This window comes from Eptesicus fuscus, chromosome 2 (genome assembly GCF_027574615.1).
Source record: "Eptesicus fuscus isolate TK198812 chromosome 2, DD_ASM_mEF_20220401, whole genome shotgun sequence".
NCBI classification, from domain to species: domain Eukaryota; kingdom Metazoa; phylum Chordata; class Mammalia; order Chiroptera; family Vespertilionidae; genus Eptesicus; species Eptesicus fuscus.
The window spans coordinates 8,222,854-8,243,350 of NC_072474.1; the positions used below are offsets into that span (position 1 = coordinate 8,222,854).

Below are 20,497 nucleotides of genomic sequence, written 5' to 3' on the forward strand. Positions count from 1 at the left end.
CAAGTCATCTCAAGGTTAGATGATTCACTAGGAGTACCCACAGTATCCAAAATATAATTCTACTCAGAGCTATGATTTATTACAGAAAAAGATACAAGACAAAATTAGCAAAGGGAAAAGGTACAATGTAAAATTCTAGTGGAAACTGGTACAGGCTTCCAAGAGATTTCTCCCAGTGGAGTGACAGGATATATTTAATTCCCCTGGCAATGAATTAGGACAACATACGAAATTTTGCCAGCTACAAAATTACATGAAATGCTCAATGCCCAGGATTCTCCTTGAGGACTGGCCACATAGGCACACCCTGCCTGGCAAGTACCCAAATTCAGACTTCCAGAAGGAAAGCGGTTTGCTCAAAGAGACACAGCGAACCATTTATCAGTTATTGGTTAGAATCCTCTCAAAATCCAAGTTCTCAGCTGCCAGCCAAGGACCAATCATGTAAACAGGACTTTCAAAAAATAGCAGTACAGTGTACTATATTAACTTTTTTCTGTACATATGTTGAATATTGTTTCATATGCTTATTGGCCTTTTGCATATCTTTCCCTGTGAAGGGCAAGCTTAAAAATCACTCTTTTTTTTTTTTTTTTTAAATTTGGTTGCTTGTCTTTTCATTATTCCAGATACAAGACAAAATTATCTGTTGTTTCTGCTTCCTCCTATTCTGAGGTTCTTGGGGACCCTCTAACACAAAATCACTGATCATTAACAAAATGCAAATTCCATCCACAGTGAGATACAGCATGTAGTCTTTCCAACCTGGCTTCTGTCACATACCTCTATACTATATCCACCAGAGCGGCTAAAGTGGCTGTGATTGACAACACCAAATGTTAGAGATGTAGAGTTCAGTTGAACTCTCATATGGTATGGAATGTAAAATGATACAACCGCTTTGGAAGAGAGTTTGATAGTTTCTTTAAAAGTTAAAACATACATTGCCCTCTCACTCAGTAATAACACTCCTAGTATTTATCCATGATAAATGGAAACAAATGTCCACCAAAAGCCTAGTAAAACATGTCTAGCAGCTTTAATCAAATTAGCTAATAACTAAAAAATCCCACCTGTCCATCAAAAGGAGAATGGATAATCAAACTTAGATATTCCCATATAATAAAATATTATCTCATTATAAAAAGGAATAAACTACTACTATTTATAAGAATGTGGATGAATCTTAAAGATATAATACTGAATGGAAAATAAAAGATAACAGAAAATAAGATATCATATGATGATTCAACTTGAAAGAAATTCTATAATATGCAAAAATAACCTATAAAAGAAATAAAAATTTTGGCTGCTGTTTTACTGGAGGGTGGGTAGTGATTGACTGGAAAGAGATATGATGGAACTTTCTAAGGCAGGCGTCCTCAAACTATGGCCCGCGGGCCACATGCGAGCGTTTTTGCCATTTTGTTTTTTTTTTACTTCAAAATAAGATATGTGCAGTGTGCATAGGAATTTGTTCATCGTTTTTTTTTTAAACTATAGTCCGGCCCTCCAACGGTCTGAGGGACAGTGAACTGGCCCCCTGTTTAAAATTTTGAGGATCCCTGTTCTAAGGTGATAGAAATATTTTGTGTCTTGATATACATGTGGTCTACATACATGTAAGATTTGTCAAAATTAATAGAACACTGAATAGTAACCCTAAAATATAAGCATTTCATTCTATATAAATTGTATCTTAATAAAAAAATAAAAGGGTATATTTATCACAACACAACTGTATATTTTGTGAGTATTTTTAATCATTATTAATATGGGCAAAACTAAAACTGCCTGCAGATATGGCCAGTATTTTCACTTTCTCTTCTTTGAAATCCTAATATATAAAAATCCTGGGTCCATCACATCCACAATGACCAGAGGTTCAACCAACCAGAAGTCAGTCCTGCAGTCAGCACTGGGTTGCCGTGGCAGCCCAGTGCTGACTACTTCGGCTGCAGGTGCAGTGACCCAGCACTGACTGCTGAGGGGGCTGCAAATCAGGCCAGAAGAGAGGCCTGAAGAGAGAAGCAGGGTCTGATCTGTAGCCTCTGTGGCAGCTGTTGATCAGCACTTGCCTCTCTCTTTCTTTCCAGACCTGGCCAGCAGCTGCGCCTCCATTTCTCTCCAGGCCTCCACCAGGGCTGATGATCAGCCTCGCCTTTCTAATCAGACCCCAGTGATAGGCCCAGAGACGCTAACTGGCACAGAAACCAACCAATCAGAACCAAATCTGGGTTAAGTGTGAGGAGCCAATGGCTGCCTAGGAGGCAGAGCTTTTGACGCTGACTGGCATAGAAACCAACCAATAAGAACCAAATCTGGGTGAAGTGTGAGGAGCCAATGACTGCCTAGGAGGCAGAGCTTTTGACGCTGACTGGCATAGAACCTGACCAATCAGAACCAAATTCACCTGCAAGGCAGGGCAGTTAGGGGTGATCAGGCCGGCAGGTGAGAGCAGTTAGGTGTTAATCAGGCTGGCAGGGGAGGGCCATTGGGTGCAAGATCAGGCCAGCAGGGATGGGCAGTTGGGGACAACCAGGCCTGCAGGGGAGGGCAGTTGATGGCCATCAGGCTGGCAGGGGAGAGCAGTTGCGGGTGACCAGGCTGGCAGAGGAGGGCAGTTGGGGGCTATCAGGCCAGCAGGGGAACAGTTAGGTGTTAATCAGGCCAGCAGGGGAGTGGTTAGGGGGTGATCAGGCTGGCAGGCAGAAGTGGTTAGGGGCAATCAGGCAAGCAGGCAGGTGAGTGATTAGGAGCCAGCAGTCCCGGATTGTGATAGGGATCCCAGATTAGAGAGGGTGCAGGCTGGGCTGAGGGACACCCGCACCAGTGTATGAATTTTGTGCACCGGGCCTCTAATACCTTAATAAAAGAAATGCTTATTTTTAAAGTGAAAAATCTTTGTGAAGCACATGAATTTAATAATTGAAATTGAAGTAGCCAACTTACAGTGGTTTGGTTTAAATATGATAACAAACTTTTAAGCTAAATAAAGTCACTCAAATTCAAAAAATAATTTTATACTTCAGAATGCCTTTAACCCTCAACTGTTAATTAAGCAGTAAATAAATAAATAAATAAATAAATAAATAAAACCTACAAAAGCATAAATATGTTCTATTACTTTTTTCAGCTTTCAGGAAAATTTTATAAAATTAAATTTATCAAAGTGTTATATTTATATTTTATGTTATACATATGCCTTCTATTAAGCCTATTGCTTTTTTTCTCATAAATGATGTTCAAAGTATCTATGCTCATTGAAGTTGCCTAGGTCAAGTTATTATCATTAATTTCCAGCCATTCCTAGGCATACACCTTAAAAATTGATGCATGGATATAATCACATTAATCCAAAACTTACCTCCTGGTCCATTTAAAGAATATTTAATACTTAAATATTCTCTTTCAAACTGCATGATGTGGTAATACAAAACAAATTGAATCTAATTTTGAGTTAAATTTTTTCTCCTAAAAATTTGAAAGTGCCCAGCTGGCATGGCTCAGTGGTTCAGTGTTGAAACCTATGAACCAGGAAGTCGTGGCTTGATTCCCAGTCAGGGCACATGCCCGCGTTGTGGACTTGATCCCCATTGTGGGGCATGCAGGCATGCAGGAGGCAGTCAATCAATGATTCTCTCTCATCGTTGATGTTTCTCTGATGTTTCTCTCTCTCCCTCTCTCACTCTCTCTCTCTCTCTCTCCCTTTCTCTCTCTCTCTTTCTTTCTTCCTCTCTGAAATAAATAAAAATATATATTTTTTAAGTTTGAAGGTAATGAGTTATAAGTTATCAGTTTTAGCTATATTGATAAAAGATTATTTTTTCACTCATTTTCTAGTTTTATATATCAATCCAAGTGTTCCTTTCACTTTACTAGAGACTCTATATAGATACTTGTTTATATAATTTAATTTCCCCAAATTTCTGTCACTCAAATGCAATATACTATTTATAATTGTGAAGGGACAATTCCAGTCAAGAGGCAGAGTAGGTAAATATTGTGCTTGCCTCTTCCCATGACCACACCAACTACAATTAAATTATGGAACCACCATACTTGAGAACCACCTAAGACTAGCTAAACAGAACTCCTGTAACTAAGGATATAAAGGAGAAACCAAGCTGAAACTGATAGGAGGGGCAGAGAAGCCAAATGGGCTGATCTCACACCAACTTATGGTGGTTAAGAATCAGGCAGGATATCTAGGCTGCAGAGGTCACCCCTGAGGAGTAAGGGGTCTCAGCTCCACACCAGGATTTCTAGCCTGGAGCACCCTTTTGGGGAAGAGCAGTCTCTGTAACATCTGGCTATTAAAATGAGTGGGGATTTCATCCAAGTGAGAAAAAGGGCTGTAGTAGGTGTCCTCTTAAAATACCTGAACACAGACTCACTCACTCACCATAAACATTAGTAATAAGCCCCAGTGGTTCAAAGAGCACCAGGGACATACAGGGAGAACCTGAATTGTCTGGCTTCAGGATGAGGACTGGAGGGGCAGCCATCTCAGAATGGCAGTGCTGGCAGACACCATTAATCATTTGTTGAGCCCTTAGCCCACCCAGCCTGCAGTCACAGGTGGGCACCAAATCTGAGTCTCCAATAACCTGGTTAACACCTATTGCCTCACCCTGGTAATTCCCTAACACCCCATCCGACTAGCACACTCTTTTGAACCCCTTCAGTGGCTGTTCCACACAAGTAGTCAATCTTGACCCATGCTGCAAACTTTCCTAAAATTTCTCAAAGTCTCACAAATTCCAAAAAGGAAATAGCTGCTCTAGGCATGCCCTATACCTTTGGCAAAGTGGCCCTAAGCCTGCCACTGGTGACAGCTGGCCTCCGTTCACAGTATAGCTTCTCACAGGCACCACCAAGCCAACACAGGCAGCTGTCAACTGAAGATCATAATGCAGATCCTGCCAGGTGGCCCTAGGCTATACAAAGGAAGCTGCTGAAACTGACCTGCACCTTCTAAAAGGCCCCAGAACCAACATACCCGGAGGCTGCCTTCCAACCACACTAGAGCACCATCAAATTAGCTTCACAAATGACACACCCAAAGGGTAGACTCCACAGGCACCACAGCCCAGCTAAAGCAAAACCCATTTTGTAAAGTCAGCACCCACACAACAACTTGTCCTACATAGCCATAGCCAATCCTCACAGCTAATCAGCCTAAGGGTCAATCCCATCTACTAATGTGACCACAGGAGGACACACAACCCACACAAGGAACAACTGTGGAGCACCTGGCTCAGGTGACCAGAAAGATGGCAGTGGTCCCCAAAGGACCGTACTACATAATGCCACACTGCTAAGCATTAATTCAAAAAAAAGTATGCACCCCAATGTTCATTATTTATGCATCATTATTTATTATAGCCAAGATATGGAAGCAATCTAAGTGTCCTATGATAGACCAATGAATAAGAAGAAATGTTACATATATGCCATGGAATATTAATCTGCCATAAACAATGAAACTTTATCATTTGCAACAACACAATACCTAGAGGGTATAATGTTAAGTAAAATTAATCAGACAAAGACAAATACCATATGATTTTACTTATATGTGGAATCTAAAAAAATAATATAAACAAACAGAAAAAGACTCAGAGAATCAGAGAACAAACTAAATATTAGGATTAGGGTTAGGAATTACATATATATATTAGAGGCCTGATGCACGACATTCATGCAAGAGTAGGCCTTCCTTCCCCCAGCTGCCGGCACCTGCTTCCTTCTGGCACCCGGGACCCAGGCTTCCCTCTGGCCCCAGTTTCGTCCAGAATGACTTCTAGTCTAATTAGCATATTACCTTTTATTACATATACTAGAGGCCCGGTGCACGAAATTTGTGCATGGGAGTGGGTCCCCTCAGCCCAATCTGCACCCTCTCCAATCTGGAATCCCTCTTGCAATCCGAGACCACTGGCTCCTAACCACTCGCCTGCCTGCCTGCCTGATCACCCCTAACTGCCTCTGCCTGCCTCCCAGCCTGATTGTGCCTAACTGCCCCCTGCTGGCCTGATCATCCCTACCTTGCCCCCCTGCCATCTGATCACCCCTACTTTGCCCCCCTGCTGGCCTGTTTGCCCCTACCTTGACCCGCTGCCAGCCTGATCGCCCCTAACTGCTTCTGTCTCGGCCCCCAGCCTAAGCCGCAGGGCCTCCCTCTACTGGAGGCGACCTGGCTGATCAGGGGAAGATGCCCTCCCATCCCCCTGCTGCTGCTGTCACTGGCGGCCACCATGGCTGCCTGAGCCTCGGGCCTCGCAGCCAGACACAGCTTGCTGAGCATCGGGCCGGCCCTCCCAGTGGCAGCCACCATCCGCGGCTTGCCTGAGCCTCAGGCAGCCATTGCAGCTTTATCTGGAAAGACGTCCAGATGGTCATCCGGATGGTTGTCCAGAAGATGTCTGCCATACTTAGCATATTACCCTTTTATTAGTATGTATGTATATGTGTGTATATATGTGTGTGTGTGTGTGTGTGTGTGTGTGTGTGTGTGTTGCCCAAAAAAAATGTATACACACACTTTGAATAATTATAAAGGCAGTGATTATTAAAATACATTTTATTTTCAAAATTGAGCTATCAGTTTTTAAAGTGTTCTTACATATTTTGGGACACCCTGTATATGTCAGAGAGAACCACTCTAAGTTCTTACTTTTTTACTTATTATATTCATCTCTCATGGTGAGTGAACTGAAAGCTGAGTTGATGGTTCATAAAATCTCCTGAAGTAAATCCATTTCAGGTTGCTCTTCCATTTCATATTTGCACATGGCATGTTTTACAGGGGCCATCAAAGTCATGTTTTTATTTGGTGTGAATTAAAAACAAATAAAATATGAAATCCAGCAATATAAAAAGCTAAACATCTTGTTGATGTGCCATTTAACAAAGCTATTTATAATCTCATATTTCACTCAGAGCAATCATATGCCATATTTTGAGGTTTGTTTGTAGATGAAGAAAAGTCTGGAAAATATTCAATTAACCTTTGTGTAAGAAGCAGTGTGATATTATGAAAATAAATATGGATTTCAGATGGGTGAGGGTTTCAGCACTCCCTTGAATGCCAATTTTCTTAGTTATAAAAACAGAAAAATTTGATTTTGTAAAGTTGTTGTGGAGATTTAATGAGATGCCATAAAGTAATAGCAAGTGAGTGAGGTATAATAGAAAGATACTTTCCAACAGAGCTCTAAGTAATGATTAATTTACAGAATCTAACAATGCAAATAATAAAAATCCTTTACATTTTAAAAATGAAATATACATATACTAGAGGCCCAGTGCACAAAATTAATAATCGCGGTGGGTCCCCTCAGCCCACCCTGCACGGTCTCCAATCCGGGACCCCTCAGGGGATGTCCAACTGCAAGTTTAGGGGATTGGGCCTAAACCGGCAGTTGGACATCCCTCTCAAAATCCGGGACCACTAGCTCTTAACTGCTCACCTGCCTGACTGCCTAGTCGCCCCCAACTGCCCCCCCTGCCAACCTGGTCCCCCAACAGCCCCCCCCCCGCTGGCCTGGTCACCCCCAACTGCCCCTTCACCAGTTCACCAGCCAGGTCACCCCCAACACCCCTTGCCAGCCTGGTCACCCCATGCAGCCTGCTGTTCAGTTGTTTGGTTGTCCCTCACTACACGCAGCCTGTGTTTGGTTGTTTCAGTCATGACGGCCCCTGATTTTTTATATATTAGGATATATATATCCTATCTAATAAAGAGAGAATATGCAAATTGACCATCACTCCACGAAAAAGATGGCAGTGTTTCGCCCTGCCCATGGAGGGCCTCTGGGCAGCACATGCAGGCGCAGAGCAGCCGGGGTGAGCGGGCCAGTGGGCAGCACATGCAGATGCGGAGTGGCGGGGCGGGACGCCTGGCTGTTTGGAATGCTGCCTCTTAAAAGCTACGAAAGTAGTTAAACTTTCCTGAGACCACAGTATAAGGAAGCCCAAATTAACCACAGGGAAGAAAGGCCCTGTTGAGGATGCTGATCAGATTCTAGCCTCATTCATAGGAACTGCACACTGGAGTATTTAGACGCTCCGGGCCTGTGGGCAACGCATGCAGGCACAGAGTGGCTGTGGCAGGATGCCTGTCTTCGTCGCCAAGACGACGCCAGTGTTCCACCCCGCCCCGACAGCAGCCAGCCTGTGGGAATTTCCACCCCCACAGAATCAGCCAGAATCAGCCGCTGGTCAGACAGCTCTCAGCGGTCTGACAGGCAGGACTCTCATTCACCTGCATCTCAGACTGTGACAGCAGGGAGGCGGGACTATGTCTAAAGAGCAACTTTTGATACAACGTAGCTCTGTAGCCGAAAGATGCCAGCATTATCGGCAGAAAATGTCTGAAAACCAACGTGCATCTGATGTTGGAAAAAGGCGATGCCTGTGACAGAAGGTATCTGAAAATCTACTATTGGCAAAACATAGCTCTGAATCCGAAAGAAGCCGGCATCATTGACAGAAAATGTCTAAAGACCAATGTGCCTTTGAAGTTGAAAGAAGGTGATGGCGATGACAGAATATGTCTAAAGAACAGTCATCAACAAGTACTACCAAAACTGGTAGGAACTGCCTTCTCAGCGAAAATGGAGTACATGAGGATACAATTCTTGAACATAATTGTGGTTGAATGACTGTTAGATGTCAATTTTGCCTATAGCTAAATTTCTCTGATGAAAAACCATCTGATGGGAAATTTACTTGATGTTGTAGCAAGGGTAAAGTCTGTTCAAATGATATACATTTTACAGAATACCCGGCATATTTAAAAAGATTAATGACAAAGATTCTGACAGTAAAAATTTCATGGAAAATATTCATTCCATAAATAGTTCTTTTGCTTTCATGGGTGCAAATATTGCATCACCATCAGGATATGGGCCATACTGTTTTAGAATACACAGAAAAAGTTTATCACCGAACTAGAACTTTACATCCTTCGGATGGTGTTTCTTGGAAGTTTGCTCAACTCTATATTTTGGATACAGCTGAAGCAACAAATAAAAGATTAGCAATGCCAGGAAACCAGGTCTGCTCAGAAAGACTCATGATCAACATCAACAACCTCATGCATGAACTAAATGAATTAACAAAATCATACAAGATGCTATATGAGGTAAAAAAGGAAGCCCAATCTAAAGCAGCAGCAAAAGGTATTACTCCCATGGAAGTAACAATGGCAATTAAATACAGTCGTAACAGTGACCCAGGTAGATATAATTCTCCCCATGTAACCGAGGGTGCTGTCATATTCAGAAACAAAGATGGAGAACCTCCTTTTGAAAGGGACTTGGTCATTCATTGTAAACCAGATCCCAATAATCCAAATGCCACTAAAATGAAACAAATCAGTATCTTGTTTCCTACATTAGATGCAATGACATATCCTATTCTTTTTCCACATGGTGAAAAAGGCTAGGGAATGGATATTGCATTAATACTCAGAGGCAACCGTGTAATCGACAATAATACTAGACAAAATGTAATGACAAGATCACACAAATGCAGTATTATGGATTTCATCTCTCTGTGCGGGACACGTTCAATCCTATTTTAAATGAAGGAATATTAACTCAACAGTTTATCGTGGATTCATATTAAAAAATGGAGGCCAATCGGAGAAATTTCATCAAAGCAAACCAAACTAAGTTGAGAGTTGAAAAATATAGTGGTTTGATGGATTATCTCAAATCTAGATCTGAAAATGACAATGTGCCCATTGTAAAATGATAATACTTCCATCATCATTTGAGGGTAGTCCCAGAAATATGCAGCAGCGATATCAGGATGCTATGGCAATTGTAACGAAGTATGGCAAGCCCAATGTATTCATAACCATGACATGCAACCCCAAATGGGCTGATATTACAAACAATTTACTATGCTGGCAAAAAGTTGAAAACAAACCTGACGTGGTAGCCAGAGTTTTTAATATTAAGCTGAATGCTCTTTTAAATGATATATGTAAATTCCATTTTTTGACAAAGTAATAGCTAAAATTCATGTCATTGAATTTCAGAAATGTGAACTGCCTCATGCTCACATATTATTGATATCAGATAGTGAATCCAAATTACGTTCAGAAGATGACATTGACCGTATAGTTAAGGCAGAAATTCCAGATGAGGACCAATGTCCTCGACTTTTTCAAATTGTTAAATCAAATATGGTACATGGACCATGTGGAATACAAAATCCAAATAGTCCATGTATGGAAAATGGAAAATGTTCAAAAGGATATCCAAAAGAATTTCAAAATGCAATCATTGGAAATATTGATGGATATCCCAAATACAAACGAAGATCTGGTAGCACCATGTCTATTGGAAATAAAGTTGTCTATAACACTTGGATTGTCCCTTATAACCTGTATTTGTGCCTCAAATATAACTGTCATATAAATGTTGAAGTCTGTGCATTGATTAAAAGTGTCAAATATTTATTTAAATACATCAAATATGTAATACCTTAATCAATAAAGAAATTAAAAAATAAATACATCTATAAAGGGCACGATTGCGCAAATATTCAAATTTCTGAAAATAAATATTATCAATAATGATGAAGTACAGGACTTCATTGACTCCAGGTATGTGAGCGCTCCTGAGGCTGTTTGGAGACTTTTTGGAATGCGAATGCATGACCAATCTCATGCAATCACAAGATTAGCTATTCATTTGCCAAATGAACAAAATTTGTATTTTCATACCAATGATTTTGTGAAGTTTTAGATAGGGCTAAAAGGCATAACTCCACTTTGATGGCTTGGTTCTTATTGAATAGAGAAGATTCTGATGCACATATTATTATTATTGGGAGATTCCACAGCATTATGTGTTTAATAATTCTTTGTGGACAAAACACCATAAGGGTGGGAATAAAGTATTAGGTAGACTGTTCACTATGAACTTAGAGAACCAGAATGATATTACCTTAGACTTTTGCTTCTGTATGTAAAAGGTGTGATAAGTTTTGATGATCTGCTAACTGTAGGAGGTGTAATTTATGATACATTTCGTGAAGCTGCTAAACACCGAGGATTATTACTTGACTACACTATCTTGAAAGATACTATTGACGATGCAATCATCCTTAATATGCCCAAACAACTACAGCAACTCTTTGCATACATATGTGTGTTTGGATGTCCTTCTGCTGCAGACTAATTATGGGATGAGAATAAATATAATTTTATTGAAGATTTATGTTGGAAATTACACCGAAGAGAAGGTGCCTGTGTGAACTGTGAAATGCATGCCCTTAACAAAATTCGAGATATTCACATTGCATGGAATGAAACGTTCACATTTCAAACTGCCAGAATATCTTTTATTAATGAATGCAAATACATGTGATGAATCATATGAGCGACAACAGGCAGAGATTTTGATAAATTCTCTGAATAATGAACAGTTGGCAACCTTTCAGACTATAACTTCAGCCATCGAAGATCAAACTGTACACCCCAAATGCTTTTTCTTGGATGGTCCAGGTGGTAGTGGAAAAACATATCTTTATAACGTTTTAGTACATTATATTAGAGGTCTTAGCAGTACTGTTTTACCCACAGCATCTACAGGAATTGCTGCAAATTTACTTCTTGGTGGAAGAACCCTTCATTCCTAATATAAATTACCAATTCCATTAAATGACACTTCAATCTCAAGACTCATTATAAAGAGTGAGGTAGCTAAAACCGTTAAAAAGATCCAACTCCTTATTATTGATGAATGCACCATGGCATCCAGTCATGCTATAAACACCATAGACAGATTACTAAGAGAAATTATGAATCTGAATGTTGCATTTGGTGGGAAAGTTCTCTTTCTCAGAGGGGATTTTCGACAATGTCTCAGTGTTGTGCCACATGCTACGCGATCGGCCGTAGTACAAACGAGTTTAAAGTACTGTACTGTTTGGGGATGTTTCAGAAAGCTGTCTCTTAAAACAAATATGAGATCATATGATTCTGCTTATAGCAAATGGTTAGTAAAACTCGGAGATGGCAAACTTGATAGCAGTTTTCATTTAGGAATGGATATTATTAAAATCCCTCGTTAAATGATTTGTAATGGATCTATTATTGAAGCTACCTTTGGAAATAGTATATCTATAAATAATATTAAAAATATATCTAAATGTGAGATTCTTTGTCCAAAGAATGAGCACTTTCAAAAATTAAATGAAGAAATTTTGGATATACTCAATGGAGATTTTCACACCTATTTGAGTGATGATTCCATTGATTCAACAGATGATGCTGAAAAGGAAAAATTTCCCATCGAATTTCTTAATAGTATTAGTCCTTCAGGAATGCCATGTCCTAAATTAAAATTGAAAGTGGGTGCAACCATCATGCTACTGAGAAATCTTAGTAGTAAATGGGGTCTTTGTAATGGTACTAGATTTATTATCAAAAGATTGAGACTTAACATAATCAAAGCTGAAGTATTAACAGGATCTGCAGAGGGGGAGTTTGTTCTGATTCCAAGAATTGATTTGTCTCCATCTGACACTGGCCTACCATCTAAATTAATTTGAGGACAGTTTCCCGTGATGCCAGCATTTGTGATGACTATTAATAAATCACTAGGACAAACCCTAGACAGAGTAGGAATATTCTTACCTGAACCCATTTTTGGACATGGTCATTTATATGTTGCTTTCTCTCGAGTTCGAAGAGCATGTGACGTTAAAGTTAAAGTTGTAAATACCGTACTTTCTGGCGTATAAGAGGACTTTTTAACCCAGGAAAATCTTCTCAAAAGTCGGGGGTCTTATACGCCGGAAAATATGGTAGGTTAGAAAAATCTGACAATGTATATCGGATTGCTTAAAACCCAAATACTGTATTTTCCAGCGTATAAGACCCCTGACTTTTGAGATTTTCCTGGGTTAAAAAGTCATCTTATATGCCAGAAAATATGGCACTTCATCCCAAGGGAAATTAGTCAAGCACTCTGAAAGTGTTTTCACTCTTAATGTGGTAATCAGGGAGATATTAGAATAAGTTTAATCACTTTATCAGTCATTGTTTGCATCAATGTTGTTTTTATATCATGTTTTTGCTATTTTCATACCATGTCTTTATTGTTTTTATATCATGTTTGTTGTTGTTATATCATTTTGTTATTGTTTATTTATTAATAAAATCACGTATTATTTTCATATACATTTTACTCATTTCCTTTCATGTCTCACACTTCTATTATAGAGAAAGGGCAAATAGCAATATTAAAATATTTCCTCTAATTAATTCCCTTTTAATGTGCATGAATTTTGTGTATCAGGCCACTAGTATATATATATATATATATACACACAGTACAATGAGGAAAATAGAGCAACTTCACATTTACAAAAAGAAAAGAATGTTTACCTAAATTGAGAGCAACATGATGATAACATAATAGAATTAATCTTTAGCCATTGTTAAAGTGTTTTCAACACTTTTAAATAAAGCCTCATAGCCATTATCAGTCACTGTTTATTTTTCCCCAATCCTCCATCTCTAAGCAACTGTTTATCTATGTCCTGTCTCTATAGTGCTGCCTATACTAGATATTTCACATAAATAGAGTCATGCAATGTGGGTTTTTTGTTGTAGTTTTACTGGCTTCTTTCACTTAGCATACAGTTCAAAGTTCATTCATGTTGTAGCATGTTTCAGTACTTCATTCCCTTTTTATTGACAAACTAGAGGCCTGTTGCACAAAATTCATGCACGGGGGTGGGGAGTCCCTCAGCCCAGCCTGCCCCCTATCACAGTCTGAGAGCCCTAAGGGGATGTCCTACTGATGGCCTAAGCTGTACTCTGGCCTCCCTCTGTGGGAGACAACCAGCTGATCAGGGGAAGGTGCCACTCCAATCACCCTGCTGCTGCCACTGCTGGCCACTGCAGCTGCCAAGGTGTTTACATCAACATGGACTCCAATCCCTTCACCATGAAAAAATGACAACTTTCTTTAGGCATTTTCAAGATGTCTCTTTCATAGGATATGACATTTCTTTCTTTTTTTTAATCCTCACCTGAGGATATTTTTCCATTGATTTTTAGAGAGCATGGAAGAGAGAGGGAAAGACAGAGAGAAACATCAATGTGAGAGGGACACTTCGATTGGTTGCCTCCTGCGTGAGCCCTCACCTGGGCCCAAGCCAGGGAGGAATCTGCAACCTAGGTACATGCCCTTGATCAGAAACAAACCCGGACCCTGCGGTCAGCAGGCTGAGGCTCTATCCACTGAGCCAAACCAGCTAGAGCAGGATATAACATTTCTTAGCCCCTCCAGCAGCAGACCTTCGTTTTTTTCTACAGGAGTGAGGTGGAAAAACCCTAGATCACCTTCTTGGATTCTTATTACCCAAGTTACCAAGAACACTGCGAGTGGTGTACTGGGAGCTTAGCCAATTAGCAGTCAGAAAAGGTGTTTCCTCTGCAGCTCACGTGCAGAGGCGGGACAGCTGGTGTGCCACAGCTGGAGCAGCCCCAGGCCCCCCTGCCTGTGTCTGCTCTGGCAGCCCCCCTGTCTCTGTCTCTGTCTCTGTCTCTGCTCAGGGCCTCACCTGCGTGCGCAGCCTCCTCCTGACCAGTCGTGACTGTTATGGCGTCCTGGCTAATTTGCATGTTATATATATATACTCTTCTATAAACACACCATGTTGTATTTATCTATTCATCAGTTGATGAACATTTGATTTGTTTTCATTTGGGGGCTATGATGAATAATACTGTATAATAAAGATCATGACTCCATTTTTTGATGTTTGACTTATGACAGCTTTGAAGAGTCACCCCTCCCTCTTCCTTCAGTCCCACATCTGCAAAAGCTAATAAGAAATCCTACATGTTCTCTCCTTTGGCACCAAAGCGAAGTTCAAAACATGCACATAAATCCTAATCTCAGCTCCACCCAGCCCCCCTATCCATCATAAAGACCACCAAGCCAATATTCTTTCTCTGTTCTTTCAAGGCATTTCAACTTGCTTGGAACCACCCTGATTTCCAAAAAAAAAAAAAAACCTCAAATTTTGGGTGGGATTCTATCTACTCTTGCAAGATGGTACAAAACTCCTATAACATCTGTGTACAAGTTGTCGCATAGAGATATATATTTTCAATCTTGAGTATATACTTAAGAGCAGAATTGTTGGGTCATATGGCAACTCTCTGTTTAACTTTTTGAGGGCCTGCCAAATAATTTTCAAAGTGGCTGTGCTATTTTTCATTTCCAGCAGCAATCTATGAGGGTTTCAATAACTTTATATCTTTGGCAAAAGTTATCTGTCTTTTTATTATAGCCATTGTAGTGTGAGTGAAGTGGTATCCCATTGTGGTTTGGATTTTCATTTTCCTAATGATTAATGTTTCTGAGCATCATTTCATGTGACCTTTAGGAATTTGTATACCTTCTTAGGTGGAAGGTCTATTTGAATCTTTGGCCCATTTTTTTAAAAGTTGGGTTGTCTTTTGGTTGTTGAGTTTTAAGAGCTCTTTACATATTCTGGATACAATTTCCTTATTAGATATATAATTTGCAACTTTCCCCATTCTGCAAGTTATCCTTTCACTTCCTTGATAGTATATTTTGAAGCATTAAACAATTCCCATTCAACAATTCAACCTTCAGCTCATTGATTTTAATTATGTTACAAGGTCTCCAACCTGCAAGGAGGGATTGGGAAATGTTTTCTGTGAAGGCAATATTGGCACTTCAGAAAAAAATGTGGTTTTGTTAGTAAGAGGAAGGGCAAAATGGTATTGAGGTAGAAACTAGAATTTAGGGTAAAGGGATGAGAAAATAAATCACATATAGAACCTCAGAATAAATGTTTCCTCTCAGAAGTCTGAAAAAAAAAAAAAAAAAAACTAAGGCAACCCTTGTTCTTTATTCCCAAATTCCTGCCACCTGTATAATGTCTCCCTTTCACTCTTCAACCATTGGACCCAAAATAGCTCATCATAATCAATAATTGACACCTTCTGCATTCCACCAAGCTTTCTGGAATCTTGCAACATTGTTACAAAGTCCCTGCTATAACCCATGGGAAGTTTTTCATAATAGTTGACTCACATCTTCTCAGCAAATTGAAAAATAAAGATATAAGAGTTTTCTGTATTACAATCTTTATATAGAGGACTAGAAAGGTATAACGTATAAATGAAAAAATAGCACAAGCATTCATATACCTCATTTTATACCATGGATGTCACTTCATGTTTTAAGATTATGACCTCGTATCATTTCCAAACTTTGTTGATTAGTATTAATTGTTTAATGAAAAAGGTATGACTGTGGAAATATTCAAAATGTTACTCCATTTACTATTTATTCACTCATTTGCTCAATAAATATACAGCAGGTGTTAACTGTGTACAAGACCCTTGCCCTCAATGAGTTTATAGTTAAGAGGTAGATAAGTGGTCACCATGTTCAGAGGTGCTGTTTATCAATAAGGAGGCTACAGTTCAAAGAGGTTTAGACTCAAGAACATAAGGTATAGTCATTCAATATTGATCATGTCTTCTTTTTTTCCTTTTATACTTAGGCTCTGTTACATTGTTTATATTGTAGTTTTTAAAGTTTCAACTTTTAAATACAAATTTAATCCAGAGTTATTCATATAGATCCAATTCAAAATATTCCTACTTAATGGATTCCTGAAATATCCAGACTTTTTACATGATTTTTTTTATGTCTGTGTTCAAATTTTCAGAGTTGATCATAGAGACTATACAATATGCTAAAATATCCATTGCATTGAGAGTGTGCAAGTGAGGCAGTAACATGAAAACATCCCGAAGTTGTATTATCTCTATATTTGGTTTAGAAAGACTTAATAATTACATATATGTTAGAAACTACTGCCAAAACCGGTTTGGCTCAGTGGATAGAGCGTCGGCCTGCAGACTCAAGGGTCCCAAGTTCGATTCCGGTCAAGGGCAGGTACCTTGGTTGCGGGCACATCCCCAGTAGGGGGTGTGCAAGAGGCAGCTGATCGATGTTTCTCTCTCATTGATGTTTCTAACTCTCTATCCCTCTCTCTTCCTCTCTGTAAAAAATCAATAAAATATATTTAGAATTCACATACTTTAAAAAAAAAAAAGAATGAGTTTTAAAAAAAATGGTTAATGACGAAAAAAAAAAAGAAACTACTTAATAGGTTAACATACAGATGGCTTTTAAAATCACAGTAAATAATCTATAAATTAAAAATTGAAAATCTTATTCATAATATATATAAATGAATATTTGTAATAAATTACAAATAATTTCCAAAGTGCATTTAGTAATTTTAACTCATTTATAGTTTCCCTGGTATTATTATCCAAGGTAAACATAGTCAGAAATTTTAACTTTTTCTTAATTAAAATATTTTTATCTCCCCAAAACTGCTATCACCTTCTTGGAATTTATCCAGTCATCTCTGCCCTCTCAGTCAATAAAAGGAAAGGCAGAAGCAACGGGACTATAATGGAGGGTCAGTGCTATAATCTTGCATGATTATTTGATCTTGGAGACATGCCACACACTCAATCAACTATGCCTGTTCCTCTATGAGCACTGTTATGGTTATTGAAATGTGAACATCATCCTGGCTATATTAGGTCATGTTTCAAGACCCAGTACAGAAATTCTTATATCATCAGATGGTATCTTCTAGGTGATAGCCACAGATAGCCATTTCCTATTGTGGATTATCCATTTATCAATTGTTTGCTTACTCATGTTTACAGCTATGGATACTTTTCATGCTACCCAATGCTGGATCCCCATAAATGTCAAGTAATTACTCTTTAAAAGGTATTTTCCATTGTCATGCAAAACCAGGGCACTGAAATTGTTTAAACACTTGTAAGTCAGGCATAAACAGTAGGGGAAAAGGTCACTCCTACAAACTAATGCTGGAGTAAGGGTTGTAAATGCGGCTATTGAATTTCTCGTGTCTGTGCCTATCATTTAAAGAGTGCTAGATTTGCTGCAGATAAGCTGGTTTCACTTTTGGAATAAATATTTGTGCTTAATCTAATGTTTCATTCTATTTAGCGTATTCTATACTAATCTTATTATTCATTAACATATTCAAGGAAACTTTCTCATTTCCAGCCTGATTTGTGGATTTATGCCATGGACCTACAGATATATGAGACTATATCACCATTACTAGAGGCCCGGTACACGAAATTAGTGCACTGGGGGGGGGAATCCCCTCAGCCAAGCCTGCACCCTCTCCAATCTGGTACCCCTCGGGGGATGTCCAACTGCCTGTTTAGGCCCGATCCAGGGGACATCCCTCTCACAATCCTGGACCCCTGGCTCCTAATCGCTCACCTTCCTACCTGCCTGATCATCCCTAACTTCCCCCCCTGCCAGCTTGGTTGCCCTCAACTGCCCCCCTGCCAGCCTAGTCGCCCCTCACTGACACCCTTGCCAGCCTAATCGCCCCCAACTGCCCCCCTGCTGGCCTGGTCGCCCCCAACTGCAGCCCTCCGCCAGCCTGGTTGCCCCTAACTCCCCCCCTCCTGGCCTGGTTGCCTCTTACTGCCCCCCTGCCAGCCTGGTCACCCTCAACTGCCCCCCTCTGCCAGCCTGATCACCCCTCACGCCCCCCCTGCTGGCCTGGTCACCCCACGCAGCCTGCTGTTCAGTCGTCTGGTCATCCCTCACTAACCCCCCTGTCAGCCTGGTCGTAGGCAGCCATCTTGTGAGGGCATGACAGTCAATTTGCATATAACCTCTTTATTATATAGGATACATTTAGTATACACAAGAGAAAAACTACTGAATCCAAATTGGAATTTAATTAATACATGGTTAACATAGCATTGTTATATTCAGGACAAGGAAATGTATTTACATGAAGGATCAGCTTATGAAAAGTATCAGTACTTAATCTCTTTGAGAATGTAATATGAAAATGCATGAAAGGATTTTGGTACAGGTTATATCCTGTATAACATTGGAGATTTGGGGGAAAAGACTGATACATCTTTTTTTAAAATCCTGAAAGAACTTACGACCAAGACATACAACATCAAAAGCATTTTCAAAAAAGGATGCGTAAAGTGCCACATTATAAACAACCAAGGTTTTTTTTTAAAATTGACAAAGCAGTTTTGTACATCATTATGTAGCTTCAAATCAGGCTTTTGAAGTATCCTGCCTTCATTGAATTGTGATAAATTCACAGTGCCTTATCTTCAAATGCAGACAATAAAATGCACCCTGATAATAGTGACAAAATATTTACTTTTAATATAATTCTAGTCCTAGAAATGGAAATAGGTGTACTTTCTGCTAACATAATTAATGTATATTGTGGAGAAGAATTTTACACAGTACACAATTATACCTGGAATTAAACTTGTTTCATAGTCATACTCACTTTTTAAAAAAATATTTTTTTTTATTGATTTCAGAGAGGAAAGGAGAGGGAGAGTGAGATAGAAGCATCAATGATGAGAGAGAATCATTGATTGGTTGCCTCCTGCACGCCCCACACTGGAGATCAAGCCTGAAACCTGGGAATGGGAATCGAACTGTGACTTCCTGGTTCACAGGTTGATGCTCAACCATTGAGCTACACTGGTTGGGCGTCACACTCACTTTTAAAGACAAAGATGTTCAGTAATTTGTGGCTCCTTCCTGTGCTACTTCTCTCTTTTGCTCAGGCCTGCCCTCAGGACAGGAAAATGTCTCAGTCTTCATACTGTCAGGGAACTCCAGAGCCCTGGCAAGATCAGAAGTGGCAAGATAAACAGTTCAAAAACGCCCATCTGGGCACAGCCCTGAAAGCCAACTCTTTTGAAGACATTTGCCATGCAAAGGGAACTGGAAAAAGTAGGGGATGAAGCCAAACAACCACATTCTACCATTGGAAAGTGTGTCAGGGTCCAGCAGATCAAGAATGGAAAAAACAAAAACAAAAAATCACAGCCTTTGTACCCAGTGATGGCGGTTTGAATTTTAGTGAGGAAAATGATGAAATTCTGGTTGCTGGTTTGGTTACAAAGGTCATGCTGTTCTTGGAGCCCGCCTTAAGGTTATCAAAGTAGCCAATGTCTCTCTTTTGGACTTATGTACAGCCAAGAAGGAAAGAAGATCTAAGTTTTGATGGTGAAAACACAGCAATAAAGTCATATGTGTCAAAATAAAAAAATAAATAAATGAAGACACAGATGTCCAATCATATTGACTGTTATTGTGTTTGACACAGGTTTCTCTGAAATCTACTTTGAGAATCCACAACCTCTCTGAACTTCTATGAAGGCATATGTTTATTTTAACTTTAAAGTAAATTAGAAAAACAAACACTATATATATTTAAAGTTAATCTTCTTCACCATTTCTAACTTTTACTTTTAATCTTTTTTCTTTCTTTGACACAAAGTCTTTATTTATTCTGGAAAAGCAACCAAAGCAACCAAATCCCTTCTCTTTTTTTGAGTTCTAAACATTCTTAA

The 20,497-nt window shown here is 39.5% G+C and overlaps 1 pseudogene; it reads left to right on the forward strand.

Annotated features, from left to right (window-relative positions):
- The window catches only part of LOC103294972 (40S ribosomal protein S23-like), a 68,042-nt pseudogene extending 47,874 nt beyond the window's left edge, over nt 1-20,168 (forward strand).
- Nucleotides 20,169-20,497: the final 329 nt, after the last annotated feature.